Source organism: Hippichthys cyanospilos, chromosome 1 (genome assembly GCF_059441005.1).
Source record: "Hippichthys cyanospilos isolate Australia breed blue-spotted pipefish chromosome 1, RoL_Hcya_1.0, whole genome shotgun sequence".
In the NCBI taxonomy this organism is placed as follows: Eukaryota; Metazoa; Chordata; class Actinopteri; order Syngnathiformes; family Syngnathidae; genus Hippichthys; species Hippichthys cyanospilos.
This window is the reverse complement of record NC_142369.1, coordinates 28,886,457-28,898,695: the sequence shown is the minus strand read 5'-3', so window position 1 is coordinate 28,898,695 and position 12,239 is coordinate 28,886,457.

Genomic DNA, 12,239 nt, shown 5'->3' with positions numbered 1-12,239 from the left:
AGGAGTTTTGAAAAGACTGCTATGCATGCACATTTTCGGGCTCCTCTAACATGAAACTTCCTTTAATCTATTCTTACAAAAAAGCCATTCAAACATCTTACATAAATTATGCTCTTAGTATTAAAATCAAAGGCATATGCCATCCCTCTTCTCGCGCTCAGAGAACTTTTTGATCGACAGTTATCAACGCTTGCATTATGGGCTGGGTGTGTGTCTTGTAATTCCAAAGACGACTTTGAAACTTGACTGCATCGTTCCTTACATACATAACAAAATCCCACCCCATCATCGTGTTTTTCATGAGGAAAAAAAATGATGCTACAAATAAAAAATCTCTGCTAAGCACTCCGCTTTTCTGTGATGTCTGCAACTACAGTGCTGGGAAAAAAACATTTTCCCCCTTCCTGATTTCAATGTTTGTTGCATATTCATCAGCAGTGTTGGGAGTAATGCAAATGCAAAATAATGCAATTACTGTATTGCATTACTTTTTGCTCTAACCCGGTAGTGTAATATATTACACACACAAAAATTAGTATTCTTTCCAAAGGAGAGTAAATTGTTTTGTAACTAATTACTTTGAAAGGACAGTAATAAGTAATAAATAATGCATTACAGTTTTGAAGTAACTTGACCAACGCCGTTTATCACTCAAAGGTTATATTTCATCAAAGCAATGTTAATAGCATACAGAGCTAGACAGAATGCAGTGTCTAAATGATGAATTTATTCACCGGGGGGGGATACAAACCTAGTTGACCCTTTTGGAAAAAGTTCGTTTTAATATTGGGGAAGATTGGTTTGTATTTTCCCACTCCTCTCTACCAAAGGGATTTATGTAGTTATGCAAATTATTAGTGTTTACATGACTACATTACATTATATTCCATCCATACATCCATCCATTTTCTAGAGTTGGTTATCCTCAAGGGCTTGGTGGTACCTATCTCAGCCATTTTCATGCGGTAGGCGGGGGACAATTGGTTGCCAGCCAATTGCAGGACACAACAAACATTCACGCACCCAATCACACCTAAGGACAATTTAGAGCAGGGGTCCCACGATCATGTTAATGATTTCTCCAATAATTAGGTACAGCTGTAGTAAATATGTAAATTAAGTGTAAGATGTAATGTAAATGTAATGTTTGTATAATTGTTTATAAAATTTTGAGAAAATCACAATATCTCTTGTAAGCTATTGCAGAACAGGCCTGCGGGCTACTCCTTTTGATCCTCGCGGGCTACCTGCTGCTCGCGGGCACCACGTTGGTGACCCCTGATTTAGAGTGTCCAATAATCCTGTCATGCATGTTTTTGGAATGTGGGAGGAAGCCGGAGTGCTGCGAGAGAACCCATGCAGGCTCGGGGATAACATGCAAACTCCACACAGGAAGGCCGGAGCATGGTAGATTTGAATTCGGTACTCTGAACTGTGTGGGGGACGTGTTAACCACTCACTGTTCCACAGAATTGCCCTGTACTGTATTATATATATTACATTGTATTATATTACATTTAACATGTTCTCTTATCCAAAGTGACTTAAAACCGAGGACATATTCAAAGCATACAATAAAATTCAAAGAGGCTGTAACAAAAAAAAATAAATAAACTTTTTGCAACTTTTAACCATGTTCCAATGTTGATTTCTCACCCTAAACACTTCCAAAGTATTATTTTTCTTCATTGCTTCTTTTCTAAGCAGTCCTTGCTTATTCTGCACTTATGCACTGGCCTCGCCCCTGCTGATCCAAACGGCTTGATGTCCGCTTGTGGAGATAGGAGCAATTCGCAACTCGCGTACACCTCCCTGCACCGCCTGTGCAAGAGAAATTACACACTACCTTATCCACGTCTTTTAGTTTCGATTTCATTCTGGAGCTGAGGAAGATAGACTTTGCATTGAGTCAGCCAAGAAAACAGCAACGTTTCATTTATTAGCTACAGTGTTTTACTGTAGAAATGCTGAAGTGGCCAAAATGTGTGTTTGGGAACACACAGCCGGACAGTCAACATCAGTAGTAAATACTTCACCTGCGGGCGGAACTATTGTTAGGAATACTGGGTTCCCAGAGGGACTGATTTGATAGGAGAGTGGGGTATTGATACCGCTGCATTTTAATGTCAGTAATACTTCTGTTTTGGGCCCTGTATTTACGCCGTTGGCTAGTCTTCATCAACCGCGAGCCTCATGAGGATAAGTGCTCAAGACGATGGATGGATGCATATTGGGTGGCCCGCTGCCATTGATCTACGTCATGATGGGGGCAAGGCAGCCATATGGTCTAGAAAAATCGGTACCGTAAAACCCATATTCAATCAGAAATGTAATCGCCAATGTGTCAAATGTAATTTATATACACATATTACATTGCAGAAAGAATAAAATATCATGTTATAGTAAAATAATGTGAAAAACAAATAGTCTTTTGGGTTATTTGTTTTTGAAGCTTCAAGTGAACACAGGCCGAGCGGGACAGTCTGGTGGTCAGTGAGACTGAAGAAGCATTATGAACACGCCATATCTGTCAGAGTCTTCCCATTCCAGCTTCACAAAGAATCCTAATATAGTCGGGAGGAGGACTCTTTGTTTGAGAGCGGGTGGTTGCTATACGCCGCAAAAAATGTATTGTTGATATTACTACATACTTATTTTACATACCAACATTTATGCTTGCCATGAAGTGTATTACTTGCTGTGCAGTGACTAGTTAGGCAACATGAATGTCACTTAAGTTTCCTGTAATGCTGTTTGATATACTCTGGATGATTTTGCAATAGTTCTGCATGTGCAGATTTGTTGTTGTTCATTTCTTCATCAGGAGGGCAACAAGGGAAGAAAAAGTAATAAATAAAATCCAAGGCTGCTGTAATTTATACATGTATTCATTGTAATATTACAGGGGGGCTTATTTACAACAAATTACTGTAAATGAATACAGGTAATTAGTGTTAAATGCATTTATATCAGTGTACCTAGCTACCTACCCACCTACCATTTCTCTGATGAAGATGAGATTTGCCATCATATTTCACCAGTTGCCACAAATCCATTGTCAAGTATATCCCCCAAAAATGAAGTCATTAAACAGCTTAAGAATTATATTGTGTACATTATTGTGCTGAATTTTGGCAGGCCTATGTTTGTTGAAAGGTTAAGGCTGATTTACTCCACATGTTTGTGTTACAGCAGATGCCATGCTGGGGAGTGCACAGCTGTGTGTACCTACACATACAGTACACTTAGACACTTAAATGACTCTCCACACCCAGTCATATTGTCTGAAGCATATTGGCCGTGTTTTGTTGGTTGTACAACAAGTTAGAAACATAAACGCTCTCTGTTAGGTTGAACCTTGCATCAATTACTGTACATTTTTCAAATCATAAAACCCATACATATTCTTTACATCCTGTGCTCATTAGGGCGATCTGGAACCTACTCTACCTGCGTTTGGTGAAAGCCAGAGTTCACCGTGGACTTGTTGGCAGGCAATTGCCATATGTATGCCATTGCCGTTGTGAAGGGTGCCCCATTAAGTGACGCGTATTGTACTCTAACATATTTTGGAAGTCACGACGACCACAAGCCTTTTTTGGTCTGGAGATGAAACTGTGACTATAGGCAGGATACCTATGGAACGTCGTGGCTGGGAAAGTCTCCGTTGGTAAACAAAGGAGAGCGAGCGTGAGAGTGTGTATGTGTCTGACAGTGCCTGTGTAAACAGATTCCTTCTTATCTTTGTTCAAATAGTGTGGAAAAGGAAAGTCAAGGCGGACACAAAAGGGAGACAGGGTGGGTTCAAAACAGTCTGGCATATGATAATGAACAAGGTCAAGTGTGCACTGATTGGCTCAGTTCAGTTAGAGAGTGCAAGGGCCCAACCCGCTGACAAGGTGTGTGAGGCTCAGGGCAAAGGAGGTCAGGTAAAGCTCTGCGGAAATAAGTCACGCTCTCATGCTCACAGCCTGTAAATTGGATGGCGTCTCTGACCTGCCAGCACCACCTGCTGGAGAAACTCTGGCAATTACCACTTGGACGCGCTCTGAAGCCGCTTAGTCATTATACTGTTCATAAAACATCAATCGGCCTTAAATAAATAAATAAATAAATAAATAAATAAATAAATAAATAAATAAATAAAAGGGGTGGGGGGGGGGGGGTTGGGGAGGCTCAAAAAATTAAGCTGTAGTTGTACACACCGGTGACTTTGTACCGACCGCATTTTGTTGTGACTGGTCTGCATGACGTGAGTGTGATATTGTAACCCGCCCAGGGATTAGTCTTCCTCTTTCTCACAGCTAGGATAGAACTTTTCTGACCTTGATCAGGACGCGCTGTAAGATGAATGGGTGGAAGAAAGTCATTTATGGTGGGACACAAAGCTGACTTTGGCTCTGTCAGGATGGGATTGATCGAATGCTCAGTGAGTATGGGAATATGAACGTAAAAGGCCGTTTGTCCCTGTGAAAACAGTGAGTTTATTCTGAATAAAATGCAATTCAACAAGAAGCACTGCAAACCTGTGTAAAGCTGGATTCCCATGTTTTCAACTGGCGTGAGGCATCGTTAAGTCTTTTTTATCTTTGTTTTTTTTAATTGATAATAATGTTTGACTAATCAAACATTTCCCAAATCTCGTCTTGAAAGACAAGAAAGCAGTAAATTACTCAGGGATTTTCTGGAGATACACCCAACAATTAAACTGCAAGTATCTCTTTTGCTTGCTTTGATGTCTACGTTTCTTCTGTTTCTGTAAAAGTGAACTTTAAAAAGGCCTGAAGCTCTTCATCTGATGCTGAGCATGACATTTCATATGATTTCAAACGGCAGCAAATAAAGTGTGAAAGGGCGACAGGCTCACAGCTTACTCTCACAGAGCATAAAGGATAGGATTAGTTGAAGGCTATCTCTGATGTGTCACTCATCTTCCTGGAGAGAGGAGGGGAACACAAGATAAAACGTCTTTTGGTGGACCAGCATAGCCATAAAGGAGAAAGAGAGCTATGCTTCAATAGATATCTGATACAACTGATCCAAATTCTCACCTCAATCGTGGGCCAGAACTCTGATCTCATGCTTGAGAGGAAGGGATAAAAACCCTTTGGGGAGTTTCCTGGCCTCAGTTAGTTTACGCTGAGGTGGGCAGGGTCAGCGGGACATTAGGCTGCACTTTGACCAAAGCGGGCCTTGAAGATGTGACAGGCTTTTTCGTCTCAGCGAACACAGTTGGGCTCTGGTGAGCACGGAGAAAACTCCAGAAGGAAGAGGACTGAAGTCTGCAAGCTGGGCGCCATCACTGGTCAGCGGCTTTCGTGGAATAGAGGTCCAGGAATGATCATACTGATTGCTGGTCATTTGAAATCATGGCAAGCTGTCATAGTAAAATCAATGACGTCGTGCTAATCTGAAGTCTATTTTGTTCTGGGATGGCAGAAAATCAACCTCCACAAGCCTCTACATGGTGACATGGCAGCCACCGATCAGATTATTTTATGTGCGATAACATCAGCCTATCCCCAAATTCAGTCAGTACAAACTAGAATACGGACGCCAACCTTTACACACGGTGTGAAAAGGGGATTCGTGTGTTAGATGGAACTACATAGAAATGTCGGGATACATGGCATAAATCCTGTACGAAAAACACTGGCATGCAGTAGCTTTTATCATGGTTGTGTGGTTTCATCGTTGTCAACATTCGAAAAGGAACCAGCATCCATTTCGTATACAATTTGGCTCTCTCAGCTCAATGATGATTTATGATTTCACCTCAACCCAGTGGGGCACCATGCATTTGATACCTTGGCCTTTGTTATCATTTTCATGTCGCAATAATAGATACAGTAAAAATTGACTCGCCTTCCACTGCGCTACATACATCAGGATTAATATTTATGTTATAACATGACAAAACCGTTAAAAACCTAAACAAAACACATCATTCTTACTAGAGATGCTGAGGAGTTAATGAGTGATCACTCATGATCACAAGTGTTGCTTTGATGAACCAATCAGAGGAAAAGAATGCTGAAATCATCAGGGGCTGGCTTGCAGGCTCTGGGCTTTGGCGGTGAGAATGAATTTCAAATGTGACTGGTTAGAGTAATAGTCCTATTGCATTTATATTGCTGTTCAGCAGATGAAAGAAGTTGGGGTTATGGAGCAAGAATATTCATTTATCTATTTATTTTTTATTAAGAAAAATGGATATTATCAAGATTACTCCAAGCACCAGAAATACAATGTCCAAGCATATAAAGATGACCTGAAAATTACCTGGCAGTGTTAATTTTTTTTTTTTTAAAGTCTGTTTTGGCAATGTTATCTTAATTAAGGGGCAAATCCTACTTTGCGGATTCCACTAAATGAACATTTAGGGCATAACACGTAAATTACAAAAAGCACATTACAAGAGTCAAAACACAACTGCAAATTAGGAATCGCAAGTAAACAGAGTAGTGCAAAATTTACAAAAGTGAAGCACCATAACATTTTCCTCCGTGGTTGAGGGGAGGGGGTTGATTCTCTGTCATGAGCCACAACAGTGTCTGTTTGAACCGGCATAGTAGCCCCCCCTATCGTCCAATACCACACTAGCACCAGCACTAGTTTTTGGTTTGCGATGACCTTTTTGGTTTGCTTGGTTATTTATTTTGTGATTTACACTTCAGTCGCACCTAAACTAGTATTTTTGAGCTTCATCGATGGGATTTTTTAAAAAACGTAATTTCTTATTAAACAATCTTATTTATGTGACTTGACTTAAGCAAACCAACTGTGGCAGCTCAACACATGTTCAGAATTCAGTTTAAATACTGGCATAATTAACTGCAACCATGCTGGTGAGGCAAAAACAAATTGGATTTGATGTTGCCATCTTGTGGTGGCACACGTTTTATCCTCAAATATGCAGGTCGAGGACACAGATATTCTCAGCAAGTACTACATCAGGGGTGGGCAACTCCAGGCCTCGGGGGCCGGTGTCCTGCATGTTTTTCTGTTTTCTCTCTCAAACACACCTGAATCAAATGATTATGATTATTCTCCAGCTCCAGCAGAGCTTGTTGATGAGCTAATGGTTTAAATCAGGTGTGTTAGGGAGAGAAAACTGGAAAACATGCCGGACACCGGCCCTCGAGGGCTGGAGTTGCCCACCCCTGTACTACATGATCATTTTCTTGGAATTAATTCTTCAATAATATTCAAAAACGTTTACTCTCATAAAATGCATGCAAGCCAAAGCCAAGCAGATGGCAACTGGCCCTCTCAGGTCAGAGATGGAACATGAACTCTTTGCCAGTGTCGTTGCTCTCGGAGGATTAAGCACTGTAGCACTGCCTGTGATGGGAGAAAATGGTGGGGGAGGACAGAAAAAGTGAAAAAGAGAACGGAACGCGTTACAAGAGTTACACACTGCTAATGCATTTCATATTTAGGCCAGGGGTATCAAAATTATTGGCCCGCGGGCCGGATCTGGACCTTTAATGCAGTCTGCAAGATGATCCGGTAAAATATTGACAAAAAAAAGAATTGGACCAAACCCATTACTTCTCTTTCTGTAATACCATAATACTCCTGTGTGGGTTAAAAGATTCACTCAGTCGTAGTTCTGGCCGATCACTTTTTTAATTAAAAGAAAAAAAAAAAAAACAAGTATGTCGTCCCAAGCTGCAATAAAACGCAAATCACGTTAGTGCTCAGTATAAAGTGACTCAGTCCTCCTCTTCAGGCTTCCTCGTTTTGAACATTACGAACATTTCGAACGAACATTACGATACGCGACAATTGTTACTATCACAAGCAATGCAATCAGCGTTGCAACTTACAAAATAGAAAAAAAACATCAACAAGCATCAATTCGCTGCAACTCATGTTAGTGCTCAATAACAACTGACTCAGTCCTCCTCCTCGGGCTTCCGGGTGTCAAATAATGAACGGTAAAATGCGCAAAAAAAAATGACTTTTACAGGCAGTGCGAAGATCACCGCTGCAACTTAACAAGCCAAACTGACCAGTTGCCGTGCTTGTGCCAAATAGCTTCCTGATCACTTCAGTGAACTTTCACGTTAGCATTAGCATCTAGCTTAGACGTGCTAATGCTCATTGCCCATAAATTTGAAATCTGCAGAGATTTCCAATGGGCGGGGTCACCCTCTGGGGCATTAACAAACGTCCAGATTTGGTCCCTGTTGTATTATAAACAATCAATCCTGTACAGTGTTTCTTTTTAAATGCACCTTATTTACAGCTCAGCTATTAGCACACAGCCGCATTGTATTTGATGTGACGTCTTGACTTTTTCTTCATGAACTTTTTAACATATACAGTATTATTATATGGGTGTCACCGAGTGTCAAGAATTAGACACAACAGCACCAATTTATTCTGTTCATATATAATTATTCTGTTTATATAATTACATATTTCCTCCCACTCAACCAGTCTCAAGAAGTGTGATAACAGAAGTACAGTTTTACCAGGCAAATGTCTTTTTCACATTTTTCACACTTTCGAAGGGGTAAGACTTTTTTTTTTTTTTTGCCCAAAAGTTGTGACTAATTTGCTGAAGAGTTTCTCAATAGGGTAGCCTACAGCCAAACTCATCCTGCTTACTTACTTTTGTGATTTACCCGAAAGTAACTCAACAAAGGCTTCTCGTAATCATTCTATCAGCACATTCATTCATCTCTGTTTTTACATTTCTTCCTCACATGGAACACAGCTCTGCTCTTCTTTTTATAGTCTAATTTATGTTGCACATTGTGAGATAACATTAACATAGGCTTAAATTCTTGTGATTAGAAAAATATATGTGTTGTTGCGATTACTGCGTATATATTGTAGCTTTGATACATGAGTACCTATTGTCAAACAGCAAGCACTGGTTAAACATTGAGATGGTGAAAACTCTGTGTTGTATGTTTCAACGAAAATAATTGTAATCATTCATCAAGTTACTATTATTGAGAATGCCCTTTATCAGGTTTGGTGAATTTTGTTATAACAATTAACACAATTTAGTGAAGGCCAATTCTGACTGCTAAGCAAATTAAATTATTTCACTCAGATATGATGCATCCGTTCCATCAGCAGATTAGCTCTCCCATCGCAGCCTGTTGCCTCATATTAGACAGGAAACGGGTGCATCAGCCATACGGTGAATTTCAAGGAGCATGGTTTCCTACGTCAGGGTTAGAAATATAGCCACCAAAAGCACTCATTTTTCCTGTTTCTGCAAACAAGGCCTTCTGATTCACTCGCTCCAAAAGATGACAATCATCATTATCACTTATATCGACTATGACATAACATCATTTAGCCACATTCACTCGCAATAAGTGTTTTTGTTTTAATTTGTCACCACAATTTTAACATGGCAAGACACGGTGAGTCATGGCATTTCTGCTTCTACAGTCAAGAGGTTCTGGGTTTGAATTTCGCCTCAGTCCTTTGTTTGGATGTTTACTCCTCCTCCACTGAATGCTCTAACACACATTAGGTATGAATATAAAGTGGGAAATAACTAAATGTGCCCTGCAAATGGTGTGGGTGAAACATAGTTAATAACCACAAGATGGCAGCATAGCAGCACTGACTGTAGCTTCTTGCCCTTCGACTATCAAGACATGCTCCACGTTTTCCCTGATTACTTGTATGACATAACATGATTACGCACGTGTCGTATGTGTCCGTTCACCTGCACTGTTAGATTGCCATGGTGCCTTCCCCCAAAACTCCTCATGTGTTCACCGTCATCCCGGTAAGAAGAACGATCTAATAACACGGCTGACTAACTGCTCAGCTCGCTTGTCATGCTGTTGTGAGCTTGACTGAAAGAAATATGCATAAATTAAATGTGAATTCTGGTTGTGGGTCGTCAACTAAACCAGCCTCAGCAGATGAAAGAAGTTGGGGTTATGGAGCGAGAATATTTCTGTTAATCCTCTGGACTTGATCACCCTTTTCCAGGTAATTCCAACGACTTGGAATTTAACCCCTCTCGTCTTGCACACTATTTTTGAGGATACCACAGATGTTTACAGTCTGCAATGCACATTTTGCTGAATGCCATGGATTGTAACCTCAACATCCCTTTGTTATTTCATATTCGATCTCATCGCGTAGCAGACATTAACAGTGAGCATTTGCAGCTACACTGAGCAGAATGCTATTTCATACAGATCCAGTATCCCAAAAGAGACCGTGCATTGCCTATGTTACAGCACATCATATGTATCTAGATGGGCTTCCCATCAGGATTCATTGCATCAGGTTTCGTGTGCTTCCTGGAGCATGAGCGAGAAGCTTATCATCTGTCTCCTCATTTCATGCCCTGTGGAAGTAAATCGGGATGGAGCTGTCATTGACGCACCTCCACCGCTGCACAGTAGACTTACAGCACAGTAGAGGGAAGCAAAAAGGCTCAGACTAACTAAATCTATTCAAAAAGACAAGCATGATTGTCTCCCTTGCAAAAAATGTCACTTTTCCTATTGTAACCTCTTCAGAAGAAGGTGAGCTGCCTGCCTCCAACCTGAAAATGTCTTCTAAACTGAGGTAACCCAGCCAATATCAGCAGCTAATGAGGCAGAAAGAGAAGCTGTAGCAGACAGACACTATACAATTTTTGTGTGTTTGCAAGGCTCTGTCAGAGGTCACATTGCACGTGATAGTTTGACCAATATCTTGCACTATTTTTGGCCAAGCGTAAAAGTGATGGCGAGCCGCGGTAAATGAGTAGCAATGTTGTTGTTTTTTTTTTCGATGGTTTGGCTCACAGGGGAAATCTGTTTGTGCTGCTTAGGAGTTGAACTGCAGAACACATTTACTCTTGGTGAGAAGATTACTCTCATGTTTTATTGAGCATTGCCCTCAGCACCTCACATCCTTGACAGTCTGATTCCAGGATGACCTTAATGTTTAACCAATGGGGTGTTGCAATTCACTTACAGTGACCCCTCCATAAACCTCATCAGCCTCATAGGTCCTTTGGGTGGCCTTAATAGGCCATTCTGGCAGTAGATTAATATCTTTGCTGCCCGTCTTAACTGTCCTTGCACTTAAATACCCTGTTATTGTTGCCCTTTTGTACACTGCCCAAACAAGGTTGACTTTACTTTTTAGTCTGGTTTTCTTAAGGCGCATTGGCAACACTTGATTACCAAATGTTGAAGTGTACTTTTATTCATTGTATTTCTTTCATTTATTGCTATCCCTATAGCTACCTAAAATGTTTTATTTTCCATCGTCACATGAAGTTATCACAATAACATGTCCATAAAAAAAGAAAAAAAAAACCTTGTTGGTACCTCCTAAAAATTGATTCAATATGTATATTATATTGGAGAAAATCTCTTATTGGAAATCTTATTGTGAAAACGAAATAATGTATATTAATATAGAAATAAATGATGCATGATTGAGATTAATGGGAGAAGTAATAATTATAATCTGCAGGGCTGCAATAATTAATTTGGATCTACTGCATCATTGATTTTTTCCCCCTCCAGACAATTAAACTTGAAATTAATGAGATGATCATGAATAAAATATGATCATTGTGGGGAAACAATGTACTTTTTCTAAAATAATTGCCCGAAACATCTTTTTATCTCCTTTTAGCGTAAAAAATAACTTGTTCGTGTCACTGTTTATTTTGAAGGCATCCTTTATTTGTCTAACAGAAACATCAAATGGTCCTCATTAGGTCAAAAAAGACGACGGGTGGAAAATGTTTTCTCATTCTAGAGAGAAGCTCTTTTCCTGTTTGAACATTTTGCAAGTGTCTTTTAAGACAGCGCCAAGAAGGTGACATCAGAATTTTGGTGTTTTGCCTCCCTTCTGTCAGGGAGAAGAGAGGTGAAACGCATTGAGAATTTCCTTTGAAAAGTTAAACATTTGATGTTTGTCTCTGAAAATACCTTTCTCCTGCAGAGATGCTCCAAACACTTTTCATGTTTAACAGGCATATGACAAAAATCAAACACACTCCAGATTAGGAGACTCAATTCCCTTCTCACTTCAAACAATCGGGGTTGATTTATGCGTCCCCCCCCCCCCATATTTGTCAAGACATGTAAACATCAATTCAAACCTCAGTCAAGCGTGAGCACCACTTTTCATGAGAAGTGGCTGCTGTCACCCTGTGAAGCGCAAAGATGCTCTCGTGTGTGTCGTGCTCAGCCCTGACTGTCCTGCCTTGGTGAATCTGATGTCTCCGTTGTAGTGGTTGG